The sequence below is a fragment of the Schistocerca cancellata genome, chromosome 1, assembly GCF_023864275.1.
Source record: "Schistocerca cancellata isolate TAMUIC-IGC-003103 chromosome 1, iqSchCanc2.1, whole genome shotgun sequence".
Taxonomy (NCBI): domain Eukaryota; kingdom Metazoa; phylum Arthropoda; class Insecta; order Orthoptera; family Acrididae; genus Schistocerca; species Schistocerca cancellata.
Window position 1 is genome coordinate 803,349,668 of NC_064626.1, and position 21,254 is coordinate 803,370,921.

The 21,254-nt window shown below is 42.0% G+C and overlaps 1 protein-coding gene across 2 annotated transcripts in view; it reads right to left on the reverse strand.

Moving 5' to 3' along the window:
• LOC126187960 (5-phosphohydroxy-L-lysine phospho-lyase-like) overlaps positions 1-21,254 on the reverse strand; it is a 320,690-nt gene that overhangs the window by 232,012 nt on the left and 67,424 nt on the right. The window lies entirely within an intron of this gene.

Consider the following 21,254-nt stretch of genomic DNA (forward strand, 5'->3'; position numbering starts at 1 on the left):
CTGAAGGTCTTACAGTACGCACACCACAGTCACTAATGTCCAAACAATCTTCCTTAAAAAGAGAAAACCATTTTCTTGGCATGCTTCTTCCAATAGCATTATCCCCATACCAGCCCAAATGTTTCTCAGTGCCTCCACTGCTGTCACCTCTCTACTGAACTCAAACAGAAGAATATGTCGGAAATGTTCCGATTTCTCCACTTGGCACTCCATTTTCTAGCGTACGCACCTGAAGTCACTACCTCCAGGTGATAAAACAACAGTGTGTAAACCCGAAGAACAACAATGAACTACAAATAAAAAATAACGATCGATAAATAAACGCATAGTAACAGGAAAACCAACGTGCAAAACAAAAACGCTACGAACTTACACATCAGCCTAATATTATGGAAAATAAAGAAAGCTTGAAGCTTGGCTCTCTACAGAATACGCGTAAAAGTTGAAATATTTCTTCTGATATTAGTAGGTATACCAGTTACGCTCGATTTGATACGATCATTGATCGCAAGTTCGTTCCTCAGAACCACCTCTGACGCATATTCTGCTCTGTACATTATCTTCGCTTGCCTCTACGATCTGACATGCTGTTACGTTAGAGCGCGTCTCACCTATTTGGATGTGGTTCGTACGATTCTCTTCTTATTTTGAAGAAACCTGTTATCTCCACACGACTTTCCCTCTTAGCTTTACCTGTATCATGTACTAAGGTGTTCTGCGTATTTTTAATGAATGAATATCGCGCTGGCACTCACAGTTGTTTGCTACTCGACGGCCTTTCTTAGACAAAGATAAATCTTTCCTTTTTTTCACGTTTTGCACAGTACATGGACAAACACGCAAACACATTAACAGACAACCCTTCTACTTTTGACCTTAGCTGCGTGCCAAACACGTGACGTTATAGTCGTACGTGGAATACATCGGCCTCTTTGCTCCGCAACATCAGAGACAAAGGAAGGAAAGAGTCATGATTCATCAACTATTTTAAATTTCATAGAGTGACTAACACACGACTGACAGCGTTCCTTGCGGTAACCGACGTTAACTCAGCGGCCGTATTGACGATGGTCAGAACACTGAGAGGAGCAAATATATCGTTTCTCTACGTGGAAACTGAACTGTTTTATTTGATGAATAGTTTAATCTTTCTTTGCAATTTGTTTAGTGAAGTACAAATTACACATGCCTAAAGTAAGTTTAGCGTTCAATTGTACGGATCGAAGTGACAGGAGCTAACGTAGAGGTGGGCAGCAAATATGAAACTGAACAAACTGTTTCGAACTACAACGAGCTACGTCTGCTCAAATCACTTTGAAGAGAAATGTATGAACTATACAAATGATCAGAGGCGCATTTTGTCCAAGTCAATCCCAACCTTCTTTACTTTTCCACGAAAGATATATATAAAAATATTCACATATTTAGGATCCAGAAAGCGAACTTCGACAGTTTGGCCAACAATACTCTTAATGACTCATCAGCAGCACATAGTAAGTCTACTGCTTTTAAATATTTTCATACAGATAAAAATACCATTTCTATTAGCTAACCACAACGCATTTCTAAGTTTACTCTATGCTCTTCAGGTGGTATCCGCACATTTTGCATTGATTTACATTCAATTGGCGAGCCACAAGAAGTTATCACGGGTTGACGAAAATGTATTCAGTCGTCTTACAGTTTTATCTTCATCGAAAATATTTTCCATATTTCTACTAAAACTTTTCTTGTAGAGGAAAAATAAAGTTCCCAGTGATGCCAACCTAATTTTCGTAGGAAATAGCAAAAAATATAGTGTTAAGGCTCTAACGACCTATCGCAACGTCAGCTCACTCAAAAACACCTGTGGTTTCTTTTAAAAATCTATAAATGCACAGACCTCTCCCCACTAATTTAAGGGATGTGAGGTTATAAAAACGATGTATAATAATATGTACTTCATAGTTGAATTAACTAGCCTGATGACTAGTAGTATTTTAATCTATATTAGTTTTTACATAAAAAAATTCGTCCTTTGTATATTAAATTAATCGTGACATACGATATTAATGTGGTAGCAACAATATTGGAGTCAGTTATTCCTTCCACAATTCACTCCGCAATCTTCGCAAAATAAAATAAATACAATTTTTAGGAAATTTAAAACGACAGTCAAATGATGTCACATCGAATGTCAGTGAATGGTGTGGTAGTGAATGACAGCAAAACGACAGTGGAAGTCTCTTCTTACAGGAATTTGTGCTAATTCCAAAACTGGTCTTAGATTCTGCGAGTAGTAATGTTTCCGAACTTGTAATTTTGACATAAAGTCACGTAGGAAGGATGCGACCTAATTGCAAATCAGTAATGGTACTGCACAGTTGCTGTGTTGGTCACTAAATAAGAAGCCACCAGCTGATAAAATAATGGCTTTATCTGACGTGTTTCGAGAGCGGTTCGGGTCCCTGGCATCCTTGTCGTCGTATATTATAGTAATTAATGTTTTATTATCTTTGTGCTCCTATGGTCTTTTATTATCACTTTACGTATTTTACCTTTTAATGAGTTTTACTTGCAGGATCTGCCTCACCTAATCTTTTGAAAGTTTGAGTCCTTGACCCATCCTGTGACTGCTATTATTATTTTTATTTTATTGTACCTTCTTAAACTGGTTCCCTGCACATGGTTCATTATGTGATTTTGTAAGAAGGTTTGAATTTATGTTACTGTTTTGGAATTTTTATTCTGTTTATCTGTCAGTTTAGATGTATGTCTGTCGTATCGATGGTATTTCTTAAGTTACTGTTCATTTTATAATTCACACATTGAAAATTTTTGTAAATATTAAATTTTGTATATTGTATTTCTTATGAAAAAGAAAATAATAATAACAATAATAATAATAATAATAATAATAATTTTTCTGCTTTTGACGCTACGTGGCGCTGTATTTGTATTCATCACTGCCCCCTGGTGGCTTAAATTGTCTTCCTAGTTACTGCATTGTTGCTAGTCAGTTAGTTTGCCATGGCAGCTTTGTTACATACTGTATTTATATTTCCGATCATCAAAATGTTCATGATGTGCATTTCAGCTTCCTGATTTTGACGATAGGTAGTTTCATACTCTTGTGTATTTTTTGCATAGTTATAGAATCTGCTAGATGCCATGTATTTCTGGTTTGCAGACAATCTGATGATGGGTTTTGCCAGAAATACGTCAAATAAAGCTCGCAGTTTATCAGCTGATGGCCTCTTGTGCGGTAAGAAATATAGCAGTTGTGCGGCACTTCTACTGAATATTTCCAAAGTTATGCAAAATTTAAAATTATGATTAATCCAAGTGATACATTTGGGTTACAGTTCGATGTTTAAAACATGACATTTTGTCCTCTAGCATTAGCTGAATGAACCTTGCTTTTCAGAACAGTCATTTAATTGACTTTCAATATGGCGCCATATTGATATTTGACGCAATTTTGGAATTACCCAAATTAATAGGTCCCCCATGAAACCGATTGTCCTATTATGACCTTTGGGCATGATGTATCCTGAATTCGTGGTAGCATAATATGGGATCATGAATTTAACCGGCTTCAACATTCGAAGTGTGGTTTTTTACATGGATCCTAAAATGCAATTTCAGAAGGATTGTATGGTATCTATGGAACCAGCAAGAAATCACCAGTGTAGCGCTGTTGTTATAAATTTGTTAGTGGTCGCAATCGACATTGTATTACTAATACAATAATCAACAAATTTAAACTTTTTTCTGCATCTAGTTTGTAAATAGGTGAATTTACCTAATTTTGCGGTCCCACATTCACTGGTAAAATCAGCTTCTCCTTACCACGTCATATATCCTAGATACGTAGCAAAATCATAAATAGTATTAGCAGCATTACATAGTTAAAATAATCAATATATATATATATATATATATATATATATATATATATATACACATTCAGAACTTTAAAACATATGGAAATGACGTGAATAGAAGGTATAAAGTAGTTCACAACATTTTTCAGTTTTAATCCTCTCTGGTGCTCGAAAAAATTTTTTGTTTGCTGTTTTAACACTTTCCTTAAGAATACCCCAGCAGTAGTCGCCCATCATCGAAGCGTTCCAGTGACCTCAGTAACAGTGTCCACTGTACGGGTGTCTTGGTCAAAGTGTTCAACCTGCTCATTGCTTACTGCTCCAAAATTTTGTAGAAATAAATCAGGGTGGGAATGTAAATAATGAATTTTAAGCGACGTTATACATCCCATGTTCTTGTAACTGTCAGCCAGACCACTGACAATGGAAACATAGTTGCCATCTCTTCTGTTACCCAAAAAGCTCTTCACAAGTACTTTGAAAGAGGTCCAAGCAACTAATTTCATATTTGTGAGTTTGATATCAAAGGTTGCAAACGCACTGAAGGTAAAAGGTAAGTAAAGATTAGAATCTTTGTCACACCTGCCATTCATTGACGATAAGGAGATCTTCCTGTACCAAAACAATAAAAATTAAAACGTTAGACATCTAAAAGAAGCAACACGAAACAGGCGAAGTACGGGAGATAAACAATTAAAAAACCTTAAAAACTAAGAAATACTACGTGGTAGAACATTTTGAAAAAGAGATTCGGACACACTAAAATAAGTGCTAATTGATACTTCACATCCCAAGTGCAAAATGGGTGTCGAGTAGTGTTATAGTCGACTATGTTGCTGTGTCACACATTTCAGTCATCACGGCAGTAAGGCTCTCCAAGCAATTGTTGTAAACGGGCTTCTTTGTATCAGAACGGCAGCCGCGCCTGATGTGGGAGAGGGAGTAGGTTCACTTAGGTGACGCAATGCTTTCGAGGCCGACCAGTTTTTCATGAAGCGAGCGCCCACACTCACGTGCGCGGCGGCTGCCAGCCGTTGGATTCCAGTGTGCCAGCGTGAACGATAATGAGGTGTTAAGCCGCATTACATTTGTTTCCGCGTGTGACTTGCAAAACAGTCTCTCGTCACGTCATGCGGTTTGTTGTGCTTAAGCAAATGCTGTTTCAAGATTACGCTCATTTCCGGGCAGCAGATAATCCGATAAGCAGCTGTAGTTTTACTTACTGTGTGATGGCTGCTAATGCAAGGGTAGAGGATCATTAGAACATTTATTGGAAAAAAAACCCGAATGTTACTGATACGGAGATATTTTTTTACTTATGTTTAACACTTTATCTTAAATAAATTGCAAACGTACGAAAGTGTCCTGAGAAAACATACAACTTACAAAACATTCAATGCCTCGTAGTGCATGTAAATACATTAGAGAGCGTCAGCGCGTGCATGTGCTGAGTAACGTTCTGTAATAATTGTGCTCGGTTTACACAGGGTATAAGATGACTTACACATGCTTCCAGAATTGTTAGGGCAATCAAAATATGCGAACTTTTTCGTCACAAAAATATCGCTGTCACGGAGTTGTGGACTAAAGGAGTGCTAAGTAAGACGGGGTTCCAACTGTCTTATTAAGTACTGAATGCGGTTTAAGAGGTAATTCTGTACATTCAAGTAGGCAGGAGACATCTTGAATTGCCAATAGCTCAGCACCGTTGAAACGACCAGTAGCTGAACGAATAACCAGAGCGGCGCGCGGCCGTTCGGGAGTGTCTATGGTCCTGTATGCTAGCTGTTTAGTATTTTGCGTCTAACGAAGCCCATGGGCATTAAAGCGAGCGTTGGCGATGTACAACGGAAGGATCATTCCTGTCAACTGTACGACTGTGGAAAATATCATTTAGATTATTTAGGCAACAGCTGGCGACACACCTTTCTAGCATCGTCATTGGGAAAATGGTGATCCTAACAAAATATTATCGTATAAAACTATTTTGTTTTCACTTTTCACTACAATCGTAAAGTTATCCATTCGGAAATCATTTATCGTCCAGATTTTGCAAGATACTCACCAAAATTATCACTAAATGCTTAGAAAGACACTGAATTTTAATCGAGAAAGTGAACAAGGGAGTTCTGATAAATTGTATAGCACACTGAACGACTTTGAAGTTGTGAACGAAGTCACAGAACAGAGTAATGTTTAGGAACAACTAACCTGTTTCTTGAGGTTTATAGATACCGAGAAAGTTTTTGACCCAGTTTCGACAAAATATGCACGAATAGCCTTGAGTAACAAGACCTTCATTCAATCTATGTGCGTACACAGATGTATTAACGCTAGAGCTGCTATTATACTTCTTCATGGTAGTGAAAAATTAAAATCTGAAACAGAAGTGAGACAAGAAGATTCCATATTAACAGAATTACTCTTAGCAGCTCTTATTTTAAGATCCCTAAACAGGGAAAAAGAAAACTAAACACATACTAGTGGAACATTCCTGAACTACCAACGTTTTGCTGTTGATCTTGTGCTTTTTGCCTTTCGTACGGATAAAATTCAATCACATATGGTTGATCTTCTTCTTTACAGACGAATGGAAAATCTTCTTCTTTACAGACGAATGGAAAAACTAGTAGAAGCCGACCTCGGGGAAGACCAGCTTCGATTCCGTAGAAATATTGTAACACGTGAGGCAATACTGACCCTACGACTTATCTTAGAAGAGAGATTAAGGGAAGGCAAACCTACGTTTCTAGCATTTGTAGACTTAGAGAAAGCTTTTGACAATGTTGACTGGAATACTCTCTTTCAAATTCTGAAGGTGGCAGGGGTAAAATACAGGGAGCGAAAGGCTATTTACAATTTATACAGAAACCAGATGGCAGTTATAAGAGTCGAGGGGCACGAGAGGGAAGCAGTGGTTGGGAAGGGAGTAAGACAGGGTTGTAGCCTCTCCCAGTTGTCATTCAATCTGTATATTGAGCAAGCAGTGAAGGAAACAAAAGAAAAATTCGGCGTAGGTATTAAAATCCATGGAGAAGAAATAAAAACTTTGAGGTTCGCCGATGACATTGTAATTTTGTCAGAGACAGCAAAGGACTTGGAAGAGCAGTTGAACGGAATGGATAGTGTCTTGAAAGGAGGATATAAGATGAACATCAACAAAAGCAAAACGATGATAATGGAATGTAGTCGAATTAAGTCGGGTGATGCTGAGGGAATTAGATTAGGGAATGAGACGCTTAAAGTAGTAAATGAGTTTTGCTATTTGGGGAGAAAAATAACTGATGATGGTCAAGGTAGAGGATATAGAATGTAGACTGACAATAGCAAGAAAAGCGTTTCTGAAGAAGAGAAATTTATTAACATCGAGTATAGATTTAAGTGTCAAGAAGTTGTTTCTGAAACTATTTGTATGGAGTGTAGCCACGTATGGAAGTGAAACATGGGCGATAAATAGTTTGGACAAGACGAGAATAGAAGCTTTTGAAATGTGGTGCTACAGAAGAATGCTGAAGATTAGATGGGTAGATCACATAACTAATGAGGAGGTATTAAATAGGATTGGGGAGAAGAGAAGTTTGTGGCACAACTTGACTAGAAGAAGGGATCGGTTGGTAGGACATGTTCTGAGGCATCAAGGGATCACCAATTTAGTATTGGAGGGCAGCGTGGAGGGTAAAAATCGTAGAGGGAGACCAAGAGATGAATCCACTAAGCAGATTCAGAAGGATGTAGGTTGCAGTAGTTACTGGGAGATGAAGAAGCTTGCACAGGATAGAGTAGCATGAAGAGCTGCATCAAACCAGCCTCAGGACTGAAGACCACAACAACAACATGGTTGATGTTCACAGATCAAGACTGAAACTCAGTAATGAAAATCCATTGTAATAAGATTAAAATAATGTGTAAAGGGCAATGAAACCTTTCCGTGTATGACAGCATTTTGCTATACCGACCAACGGTCCGGCAAATACACGACCTTCATGGAGATAATTTGCTACAGTGGCCGAAACGTTGGTCTAGATAACAAGATAAAATTGCGGTCATATACCCAGAAAAGTTTTATTGAAGATGACGACGGTTGTAGAAGCCTTCGCTCACACGCGTAATGAGCACACAGGAAAGAAAATAGTAAACATCATGAATGACGTCGAAGAAACAGGCAAGAGAAATATACAGTGCAGTAAAAATGTTCAGGAGTGCAATTGGTAGGAGAGAAAGTTGTACCTTGCAACATTTTTCAGGCTTCTGCCCCTAGCCAGCTCTGTAATACAAATTTAATATATGTTTTATTAATCTATTTTGAAACGATAATATTCACTTTATGTGCACTGCAATCTTTTTCTGAAATTACAAAAATAACTCTGGTAACGTATGGTTTTCCCAAATGTGAAAAGCATGGCATGTACCTAGGAACAAATATTGCATTCAAATTTAAAAGTGTGGAAATTGAGCAAATCATGTCAGTACTGTATTTAATAATCTGTGTGTTACATTATTGATCTGCCACATACCGATAACCAGTAAGTGAAATGAAATTAAGAAGTAGTAGCACCAAAAACCAGTTATAAGTTAAAAACATTTTGAATCAGAGGCTATTGCTAACTAACACATAGTTCCATTTTTAAGCTAGAGAAAATTGTTAAGACATTAAAGAAAATTGTTCACTTCACGGTACAATATATGGTGCAGAAACGACGAAGTGTGGCTCAACCATCCACACGCTAAGAAACTAGCTTTAAAAATGTACAGAATTTTATTCAGCATAAAACTCTGTACCTGAAGGATGCAATATCCTGCAAATAGCTTTATTACACAACATTTAAATGTATAGAATCCATAATATTTACAAATGCTGCACAAAACAGAACATCATGTCCCAAAATAACAAAAAGGTGGGAAATGGCGAAAAATGCTTATGGCGGTCTCTATTGCCAAGTCCTTCATGTGATTCTAAAATCAGTCACTAGACTGAAACAACGATCAGAAATGTCACGTGTTCCCAGGTACACTATCCTGAACTGTTCATCATAACATAGGTGATAAATATAATGCTTTCCTTAACACATTTGCCCGCATCTCGTGGTCGTGCGGTAGCGTTCTCGCTTCCCGCGCCCGGGTTCCCGGGTTCGATTCCCGGCGGGGTCAGGGATTTTCTCTGCCTCGTGATGGCTGGGTGTTGTGTGCTGTCCTTAGGTTAGTTAGGTTTAAGTAGTTCTAAGTTCTAGGGGACTGATGACCATAGATGTTAAGTCCCATAGTTCTCACAAGGGAACCTCCCCATCGCACCCCCCTCAGATTTAGTTATAATTTGGCACAGTGGATAGGCCTTGAAAAACTTAACACAGATCAGTCGGGAAAACAGGAAGAAGTTGTGTGGAACTGTGAAAAAATAAGCAAAATATACGAACTGAGTAGTCCATGGGCAACATAGGCAACATCAAGGTTAATAAGGGCACAGGAGCGCCGTGGTCCTGTGGCTAGCGTGAGCAGCTGCAGAGTTAGAGGTCCCTGGTTCTGGTCTACCCTCGAGCGAAAAGTTTACTTTCTATATTTTTGCAAAGTTATGATCTGTCCGTTCGTTCATTGACGTCTCTGTTCACTGTAATAAGTTTAGTGTCTGTGTTTTGCGACCGCATCGCAAAACCGTGCGATTAGTAGACGAAAGGACGTGCCTCTCCAGTGGGAACCGAAAACATTTGATCCAGGAAAACACGTCTGATATATTCTATACGACACTGGTGACGGCATGTGCGTCACATGACAGGAATATGTTGTCGACCCACCTAACTTGCGGACTTGGCGAATGGGTTAAAAGATTCTTCCACCTTGCCCGATTTAGGTTTTCTTGTGGATGTGATAATCACTCCCAAAAAAGTGATGAAAACATAAGAGTGTGTCACATAAACTGCAACAAATGAATGCAACAGTTTCACAGTCGCACAGTTTTCTCTGTGCTCCGTCAAAACATATGTTTTTAACGTTTTCAAATTTTTCCGTGTGTAGACCGTCAAATCCTGCATATGTCCAAGCAAATCTGAACAAGTCCTGGAATTTTGGAGAGCGAGATTGATTATGTGTGAGTTTCTGAACTCTGATAATTGTCTGAAAATAAAAATTTAAACTTTTTACTGGATGAAGACTTGAAGTAAGGTCCTCTTGTTCCGCAGCTGCTCACGCTAACCACGGGACCACGGCTCTCCTGTGCCGACATTATCCTTGATGTTGCCTATGTTGCCCATGGACTACTCAGTTTGTATATTTTGCATATTTTTCATAGTTCCACACAACTTCTCCCTGTTTTCTCGATTGATCTGTGTTCAGTTTTTCAAGGCCTATTCACTGTGCCAAATTATAACTAAATCTGAGGGGGATGCGATGGGGAGGTTCCCTTGTCAGAGCCATTTGAACCATTTGAACCTTAACACATTTCTCATGCTCTTTGAGAGTTGCTTTCCGTTAGAACATTCTAATACAAAAAAAATTTCAATCGAGTAAACTTATTGAGGTATCTTAGTCTACTAATGTTCTCGGCAACTTCATTAATGCAAACAGCGAGAGTCCCAGCACACTTCTCTGGGGCATTTTTACATCTGCCGATGACTCTCCATTCAAGATAGCTTGCAGTGTCTTCCTTACCAAAAAATCCTCAATCCAGCCACAAAAATCTCTTTAAACGCCATATGATCTTACTTTCGTTAATAAGCGTGGATGCGGCACTAACTGAAATGCTGCATCTATCTGATTGCCTTGATGAAAAGCTTTCTGTATGCCCTCATGCGAGAAAAGTATAAGTCGGGTTTCACATGATCGAGGTTTTCGGAATCCATGTTGATTGGCATTGACGTTTTCTGATGACATTAATGAAAGCTATTTTGAATGTTAGGACGTAAACACAGGTGTCGTCGAAAAGCAACACCTTATAGGGGAGCAAATAAGGAGATAGAAACCAATAGAGAGACTGCTACTGAGGCAAAACCCATCAGTCTCTACAACCACAGCACTAATAGCCAGAAGGGCTGAATGTTGAACCATTTTCAGGAGTTCCTCTATACGTGTAGTTGGTCGAAGACATTTGCAAAGTGTGGTGGGTAGACTACAGTACTGATGTTATGTACACTATTTTTAAATGTCGACGGCGCCTGTCGTTATTTAAGCCAAGTGTATGGTACGATTTTGGTACAGCACTAGGTTCGGTTATAAGTTTAATGACAAGCTACTACGTTGTTTCATCTATAATACACTCCTGGAAATTGAAATAAGAACACCGTGAATTCATTGTCCCAGGAAGGGGAAACTTTATTGACACATTCCTGGGGTCAGATACATCACATGATCACACTGACAGAACCACAGGCACATAGACACAGGCAACAGAGCATGCACAATGTCGGCACTAGTACAGTGTATATCCACCTTTCGCAGCAATGCAGGCTACTATTCTCCCATGGAGACGATCGTAGAGATGCTGGATGTAGTCCTGTGGAACGGCTTGCCGTGCCATTTCCACCTGGCGCCTCAGTTGGACCAGCGTTCGTGCTGGACGTGCAGACCGCGTGAGACGACGCTTCATCCAGTCCCAAACATGCTCAATGGGGGACAGATCCGGAGACCTTGCTGGACAGGGTAGTTGACTTACACCTTCTAGAGCACGTTGGGTGGCACGGGATACATGCGGACGTGCATTGTCCTGTTGGAACAGCAAGTTCCCTTGCCGGTCTAGGAATGGTAGAACGATGGGTTCGATGACGGTTTGGATGTACCGTGCACTATTCAGTGTCCCCTCGACGATCACCAGTGGTGTACGGCCAGTGTAGGAGATCGCTCCCCACACCATGATGCCGGGTGTTGGCCCTGTGTGCCTCGGTCGTATGCAGTCCTGATTGTGGCGCTCACCTGCACGGCGCCAAACACGCATACGACCATCATTGGCACCAAGGCAGAAGCGACTCTCACCGCTGAAGACGACACGTCTCCATTCGTCCCTCCATTCACGCCTGTCGCGACACCACTGGAGGCGGGCTGCACGATGTTGGGGCGTGAGCGGAAGACGGCCTAACGGTGTGCGGGACCGTAGCCCAGCTTCATGGAGACGGTTGCGAATGGTTCTCGCCGATACCCCAGGAGCAACAGTGTCCCTAATTTGCTGGGAAGTGGCGGTGCGGTCCCCTACGGCACTGCGTAGGATCCTACGGTCTTGGCGTGCATCCGTGCGTCGCTGCGGTCCGGTCCCAGGTGACGGGCACGTGCACCTTCCGCCGACCACTGGCGACAACATCAATGTACTGTGGAGACCTCACGCCCCACGTGTTGAGCAATTCGGCGGTACGTCCACCCGGCCTCCCACATGCCCACTATACGCCCTCGCTCAAAGTCCGTCAACTGCACATACGGTTCACGTCCACGCTGTCGCGGCATGCTACCAGTGTTAAAGACTGCGATGGAGCTCCGTATGCCACGGCAAACTGGCTGACACTGACGGCGGCGGTGCACAAATGCTGCGCAGCTAGCGCCATTCGACGGCCAACACCGCGGTTCCTGGTGTGTCCGCTGTGCCGTGCGTGTGATCATTGCTTGTACAGCCCTCTCGCAGTGTCCGGAGCAAGTATGGTGGGTCTGACACACCGGTGTCAATGCGTTCTTTTTTCCATTTCCAGGAGTGTAGTATGATATGGGACAGGACATCCCACACCTCAAGATGTCAACAGATCGTCGGGAAAACCTGAAAAATGTAATAGTATTGTTTCCGAGGAAACTTCACTTAGATTTTATAAGTCTGATGCTCATACTTCTTAATACGAGAGTCGCCCAGAAAGTAGTGCACAATTTTTTTCTCAGCCAACGACAATGGTGAAATGAAACATTAGGTATGCATTATTTGAAATTTCCGTAGTGCGCGTGCAAACTTTTCGTTTCCTCTAACATACAGCGTAGGTGCAGCAATGTTTCAAAATAACGTACGTTACAAGCAGCATGTCGTCATTGGATTTCTGAGTGCAAAGAAAGAAACTATTAGGGATATTCACAAAAGTTTGCGTGCAGTCGGCAGAAGTACCGACAGTCACTCGGCAAATAGAATGAGGCCATTACGAGATGACGGTTCGGCAGAGCTCCGTGATTTACAGCTACAGCGTTCGGGGAGGCCATCCACGGCTGTCACATCTGACAACATGCATCTTGCTAAATGTGCTCATTCGCGAAGACCGTCGCATAAAGACTCGGCAGTTGGCACTAATGCTATCAATCAGCAAAGAAAGTGTGGATGCAATCAATACTCTAGGAGATTTTTTTGATTCAACATGATAACGCTCAGCCACACGCAAGTTCCACATCCCTGATTTAGCTCCTTCAGATTTCTCTTATTCGGGTCATTAAAGGATGCCATTCGTGGAAGAAATTTTGAGGACGACGGAGAGGTAATACCCACAGTGAAGAAATGGCTTCATGATCAGGACAAGCAGTGGTACCAACAGGATATACACGTCCGTGTGTCCCTCTGGAGGAAAGCTATGGAATAGGAAGGAGATTACGAGATTCCGTAGAAGAATAGGCAGTGTAGAATATACGTCAGTCTCCCGTGGGTGTACGTTGCATTGTGTTCAATAAACTATTGTTGAAGAAAAAAATGTGGTGCATTACTTCCTGGGTGACCCTCGTAGTATCACGGGAGCTCTTCTCTAGTTGATAACTGGACACTGAGTCTTGGGGCGGCGGCCCGGAACAGTTACGCTACAGAGCAGCAGCGCAAAAAATAGCCACTTCCTAGTATTAAGTATTAAAAGTGTCGAGTGAATCGTAACAGAATAAAGTTAGCGCGAATGGTGTATGGCGTTGTTGGGTGACACTGTAGTGGGTGGTGGTGGGTTCACTTATGGAAAAATTCCTGTAGTAGTTGGTGTTAGAGCTGCACCTTTTTTTTCAGAAATTTGTAGTAAGGTTTTACGGGACAAAATTGCTGAGGTCATCGATTCCAAAGCCTACACACTATTTAGTCTAACTTAAACTAACTTAACACTAAGGACAACACACACACACCCATGCCCGAGGTAGGACTCGAACCTCCGGCGGGGGGAGCCGCACGGACCGTGACAAGACGCCCGGGACCGTGCGGCTACCCCGCACGGTGTACCTTTTTTAGATTGAAGTCTACTTATAGGTATACCTGCTTAAAGGAAGTCCCAGTAACTAAGGGCTCACTTTCAGAGGACGTCATGTTTCCAAGTAGAGAAGGAATTAGCATATTTCATCAAAATATAAGAGGTATTACAGATAAAGTTAGTGAACTGCTTATAGGTGTTGACTCTGAAATTATTGGTAGCACCACTTAAATAATTTGACAATTCAGAGGCTTCGTTTAGCAGTATGCAAATTAGCTGGCTGTTTTTCAAAGAGTTCATTGCGGGGTGGGGGAGTCGCTATGAACGTAAAAAACAGTATTCCATTTGAGTACATAGACCATTACGACACTACACTGAACAGATATTTGAATTTTGTGCAGGTGCAGTTGAATTTAGTGAAACTACACTTCTAATTGTTGTTTATCGTTCCCCTAACTCTAACTAACTTCAGAGCATTTCTGCTCAAGCTAGAAAGAGTTCTTGATTCACCTTGTAGGAAGCACTAGAAATTAGTTATATGTGGTGACTTCAATATAAATTTTGTGTATGATGGTGCAAGAAAAAGGATGTTGGTAGATTTCCTAAATTCATATGATATGATGCAGACTGTGTTTTTTTCCGACTAGGGTGCAGGGGAACAGTAGAACAGCCATAGACAATATTTTTATTCGTTCTTCATTACTAGATGGGCATTCTGTTAGTAAAAGAGTGAATGCCCTTTTAGACCATGATGCACGAGTTTAATACTAAAAGGCTTTTGTACTCAAAGAAATGTCACACATAATTACAAACTATGTAAGAAAGTTAATCCTACAGCAAAAGAGAGTTTCTTAAACCTTATCAAGGAACGGAGAGTGGCAGAATGTTTATAGTGCCGATAACATAGATGATAAATACACTCCTGGAAATGGAAAAAGAACACATTGACACCGGTGTGTCAGACCCACCATACTTGCTCCGGACACTGCGAGAGGGCTGTACAAGCAATGATCACACGCACGGCACAGCGGACACACCAGGAACCGCGGTGTTGGCCGTCGAATGGCGCTAGCTGCGCAGCATTTGTGCACCGCCGCCGTCAGTGTCAGCCAGTTTGCCGTGGCATACGGAGCTCCATCGCAGTCTTTAACACTGGTAGCATGCCGCGACAGCGTGGACGTGAACCGTATGTGCAGTTGACGGACTTTGAGCGAGGGCGCATAGTGGGCATGCGGGAGGCCGGGTGGACGTACCGCCGAATTGCTCAACACGTCGGGCGTGAGGTCTCCACAGTACATCGATGTTGTCGCCAGTGGTCGGCGGAAGGTGCACGTGCCCGTCGACCTGGGACCGGACCGCAGCGACGCACGGATGCACGCCAAGACCGTAGGATCCTACGCAGTGCCGTAGGGGACCGCACCGCCACTTCCCAGCAAATTAGGGACACTGTTGCTCCTGGGGTATCGGCGAGGACCATTCGCAACCGTCTCCATGAAGCTGGGCTACGGTCCCGCACACCGTTAGGCCGTCTTCCGCTCACGCCCCAACATCGTGCAGCCCGTCTCCAGTGGTGTCGCGACAGGCGTGAATGGAGGGACGAATGGAGACGTGTCGTCTTCAGCGATGAGAGTCGCTTCTGCCTTGGTGCCAATGATGGTCGTATGCGTGTTTGGCGCCGTGCAGGTGAGCGCCACAATCAGGACTGCATACGACCGAGGCACACAGGGCCAACACCCGGCATCATGGTGTGGGGAGCGATCTCCTACACTGGCCGTACACCACTGGTGATCGTCGAGGGGACACTGAATAGTGCACGGTACATCCAAACCGTCATCGAACCCATCGTTCTACCATTCCTAGACCGGCAAGGGAACTTGCTGTTCCAATAGGACAATGCACGTCCGCATGTATCCCGTGCCACCCAACGTGCTCTAGAAGGTGTAAGTCAACTACCCTGGCCAGCAAGATCTCCGGATCTGTCCCCCATTGAGCATGTTTGGGACTGGATGAAGCGTCGTCTCACGCGGTCTGCACGTCCAGCACGAACGCTGGTCCAACTGAGGCGCCAGGTGGAAATGGCATGGCAAGCCGTTCCACAGGACTACATCCAGCATCTCTACGATCGTCTCCATGGGAGAATAGCAGCCTGCATTGCTGCGAAAGGTGGATATACATTGTACTAGTGCCGACATTGTGCATGCTCTGTTGCCTGTGTCTATGTGCCTGTGGTTCTGTCAGTGTGATAATGTGATGTATCTGACCCCAGGAATGTGTCAATAAAGTTTCCCCTTCCTGGGACAATGAATTCACGGTGTTCTTATTTCAATTTCCAGGAGTGTATAATGATTTTCTTAACACATTTCTCATGATCTTTGAGAGTTGCTTTCGATTAGAACGTTCTAAACGGGGTGCTAGCAGTAATAGGCAGCCCGGGTGGCTGACTAGTGGGATAAGCATATCATGTACAACAAAGCGGGAATTATATCAAAATGTTGGAAGTGGTCACAATCAAGCTACAGTAGCCCATTACAAACAGTACTGTAAGGTTATTAAGAAGGCAAAGAGTATGTAGTATGCAAATAGAATAGCTAATTCACAGGATAAAACTAAAACATATGGTCGGTTGTAAGGGAAGTGACTGCTCAGCAGCGCAAGGTCGACGATATAAAATCAGTTCGTAGAAAAAATATTTCTGTTACTGACAAATCAGATATATATACAGTATTTAACAATAATTTTCTAAGCATTTCTGATGAATTAAATAAAAATTTACTTTCTACAGGGTATCATATAACATTCTTAGCAAATACCTTACCGAGATTGATGTCTGAAATACTACTCTGTGATACAGACAAGGGGGTTATTGAGTCAATATTTAAATAACTGAAGACTAAGGACTCTCATGGATATGATGGAGTGCCTAGCAGAATATTAAAGTACTGTGCTGCATATGTTAGCTCTGTACTTAGTCATATTTGTAATTTTTCCTTTAAAAATGGCCAGTTTCCTTAAGGGTTAAAGTACTCAGCAGCAAAGCCGCTTTATAAAAAGGAAGAAAGGGATAATGTAGACAATTTTAGACCTATTTCTATGCCATCAGTGTTTGCTAAAGTTGTTGAGAAGGCTGTGTATGTAAGGATAATTGCTCATTTTATATCACACGATTTGCTATCAAATGTACCGTTCGGCTTCAGAAGTCGTTTAACAACTAAAAATGCTATATTCTGTTTTCTCTGTGAGGTACTGGATGGGTTAAACAAAAGGTTTCGAACGCCAGGCATATTTTTTAATTTAACTAAGGCGTTTGATTGTGTTGATCACAAAATATTACTCCAGAAATTGGATCGTAACGGAATACGGGGAGTAGCTCACAAACGGTTCACCTCTTACTTTAGCAACAGATAGCAATACGTCATTATTCACAATGTTGAGAATGGCTGTAATGTGGGATCTGAGTGGGGTATAGTCAAATGGGAGGTGTCCCAGGGATCAGTGTTAGGGCCATTCCTGTTCCTTATTTGTATAACTGATATGCCCTGTAGCATTACGTGTAACTCTAAAATATTTCTGTTCGTTGATGACACCCATGCTGGTGGACAATCATCCACGTTTCGAACGGACACGAGAAGTTTAACTTCGCCAAACACGTCAGAGTGATTTGACTACTGCGGAACATGGCTATGGAGATGTATATAGCAATACAGGGCTATTACAAATGATTGAAGCGATTTCATAAATTCACTGTAGCTCCATTCATTGACATATGGTCACGACACACTACAGATACGTAGAAAAACTCATAAAGTTTTGTTCGGCTGAAGCCGCACTTCAGGTTTCTGCCGCCAGAGCGCTCGAGAGAACAGTGAGACAAAATGGCGACAGGAACCGAGAAAGCGTATGTCGTGCTTGAAATGCACTCACATCAGTCAGTCATAACAGTGCAACGACACTTCAGGACGAAGTTCAACAAAGATCCACCAACTGCTAACTCCATTCGGCGATGGTATGCGCAGTTTAAAGCTTCTGGATGCCTCTGTAAGGGGAAAACCGATGGATCGGTCGTAGTGGAGATCATGATCAGCAATTCATGTCATGGCCTCCACGCTCTCCCGACTTAACCCCATGCGATTTCTTTCTGTGGGGTTATGTGAAAGATGCAGTGTTTAAACCTCCTCTACCAAGAAACGTGCCAGAACTGCGAGCTCGCATCAACGATGCTTTCGAACTCATTGATGGGGACATGCTGCGCCGAGTGTGGGAGGAACTTGATTATCGGCTTGATGTCTGCCGAATCACTAAAGGGGCACATATCGATCATTTGTGAATGCCTAAAAAAACTTTTTGAGTTTTTGTATGTGTGTGCAAAGCATTGTGAAAATATCTCAAATAATAAAGTTATTGTAGAGCTGTGAAATTGCTTCAATCATTTGTAATAACCCTGTATTTCAATCAGTGCGCATTCTCATAACTCGAATGGATTACTTTACTGGCACACAACAACAGAGTCAGTCTGGCTGAAGTGTGAAAGAAGTTGGTTCACATACGTCGATAACGACTGCTGGAATATATGATATGTCAGCGAGGCACAGTTACTGTCCAACTGAGTACAGGGAATGAAATTAGCAAAGATTTATACCCTGGTACCGACATGTTCCCTGTTTACTATCCTTGCCAGTTGCGCAGTGGAACTGCGCTACAGCGTCACACATTCATCCGTTTACAATTTTCGTTTGCCGTAGATAGCTGTATGAATGTCAATTTGTGACCAATTTTGCATAACTTCTTTGTGGTGAATTGTTCTTTTTTTGTCTTAGAGTGTACATTCTCAGAAATTTCTTACTCAGTTAAGATCTATGTCTGTTACTAGTTTACTTCTTTCAGTGATGAATGTTCTCTTCGTTTGTGTTAGTCTTTCTAGTATTCACCTTGCTTCGTCCTTCACGTGTTATTTTGCTTACAAGTCAACAGAATTCCCGCACATTGTCTGTTACTTGCTCCTCAGTTTCCATGTTAATTTATTGTCTAATCCCATTTCTTCTGCTTCTCTCATTACTTTCGTCTTTCTTTAATTTACTCCCAGTCCACCTTTGGTGTTCATTTAGCTATTTATTCCACTTAACATCTCGCAATTCCTTCCTGACTTTCATAGAAGATCGTCAGCGAATCTTATGACTCATATTCTTTCACCCTAAAATAAAACGTCACTTCTTTTGTTTCCGTAACATTTCTTCGATATACAACGTTTACAACAGAGGCGAAAGTCTCCACCCCTGCCTTACACACTTTTCAGCAAGATCACTTCCCTTGCTCTTCCATTCTTATTGTTCCCTCTTGGTTCTTGAACACCATGCTAACAACACGTCTTTTCTTATTGTGTATGTCAGTTTTTTTCCTGAGGAATTCAAATCTTTTGCACCACTTTAGATTGCCACTTTTCAAAGATCAACAAATCCTACTAAGGTGTCTTAAGTTTTTGTAGAGTCCTAACTCCGTTGTTAAGAGCAACGGCAGAACTTACTCTTTGGTGTCTTTACCCTTCGCAAAGCCTAACTGGTAGCTATTTAAAAAGAAATCTCAGTTTTCTTTCCCATTCTTCTTAGGTGTATAGTTTGACTTCATAATATGTGTACGTGTAAAGGAGTGCTACAACATCGATATAGATAGTACCCAATTAAATGATTCATATCTCTTTAACATCCTGCCTGTATGACCGTGCGTGAGTCTACACTGACATTCCTTCTCTGTGCAAACATCTTATATTCACGTCCGCATTTTTTTTCTGCAATAGGAATTAATTTTAATAATTTACCCTTGTTCTAGCTTATCATTCCTTCAACCTATAGTATTAGATTAATCACCTAACTTTGGGACACGTACAGGAGGTCGACAAACCGTGGAGCAAGCGAAGGTGACGCAGTGGTTAGCACATTGGACTCGCATTCGGGAGGACGATGGTTCAAATCCGCGTCCGGCCATACTGATTTATGTTTTCTGTGATTTTCCTAAATCGTTTCAGCTGAATGTCGGGTCGGTTCCTTTGACGGCGCACGGCCGACTTCCTTTCCCATCCTTCCCCAACGCGATGGGAAAGATGACCTCGCTGTTTGATCCCCTCCCCCAAATCAATCAGCCAAGGAAAAACATGGAAACACCGAAAGCACAACACATTACCGTGTCTAATACGGTGTAGGGAACCCTTTGACACCCAAAACAGCTTCTAGTCGTCTCAAAATGGATATTTACTGGTCCTGGATTGTTTCCAACCTTCCTTTCTGCAAAATAGTAAGAAGTACAGGACAGGATGATAGAGATGGATGGCGATCAATCAAACAACGCATCGAAGACAAAGGACAACGCATATCAAGAACAATCCACTCAATTTATCTTCTCTTGGCCAGTAAAGAAATGTACTATAGAACTAAACTCAACATCTATAAAGCAACAGTACAACCCATGATGCTCTACGGCTGCTCGTCGTGGGGCATTACCAGCAAATCGAACAGAAAACCATTACAAACTCTACAAAACAGATGCTTCAAACTCATACTTAACGCCCCATGGTGGACCAGTACAAATCAAATCCATGCAGAACTCAACATGCCGACAGTAGACATCCAGATCAACACCACCGCAAGAAGACTCTTTGACAAAATAGAACGGCTCAGACCTATTCGACAACAACCCCGAGAATTGGCAACAGTTGAGCCAGCCCAGTGGCATAAAGTACGTGTTCCATTATCCATCCTACAGTACGATTAAAGAACAACGAAGTATCTCAAATTAATCTGCAATACCAGAACATACAACGGAAAACCCGCAACAACATAGAAAATATGTTCCGAAATACCAGGATTGTGCGCCTCAAGGACCGAGAAACCGTGCCCAAAGGCTCCCAAATGCAAAACAAGGTGCCCCATTTTTCAAATAAATTGTGTCCCCAATAAGCTACCCTACCCCGCACAGTCGAGGGACCATCCTCCTCCGGAGGTAGTGCCCTGGCCATCGCACAACACACCCAAAAAACTAAAAAACGATGGCGATCAAGCACTCTTCTCTCCATAGTAGACCAGAGAGGCCAGTAACATTGAGTTCTGATAGCTATGGCGTCCATGGATAACATTGAGTTCTGGTAACTATGGTGGCCAGGGGATTGCGGCAATTCATCCTCGTGCTCACAAATCCAGACCCGGACGATGTGAGCTGTGTGAACAGGGGCCTATCGTGGAACATAGCACTACTATTGGGGAACAAAACATTGTAGCATGGGATGAACCTGATCAGCCAAAATGGT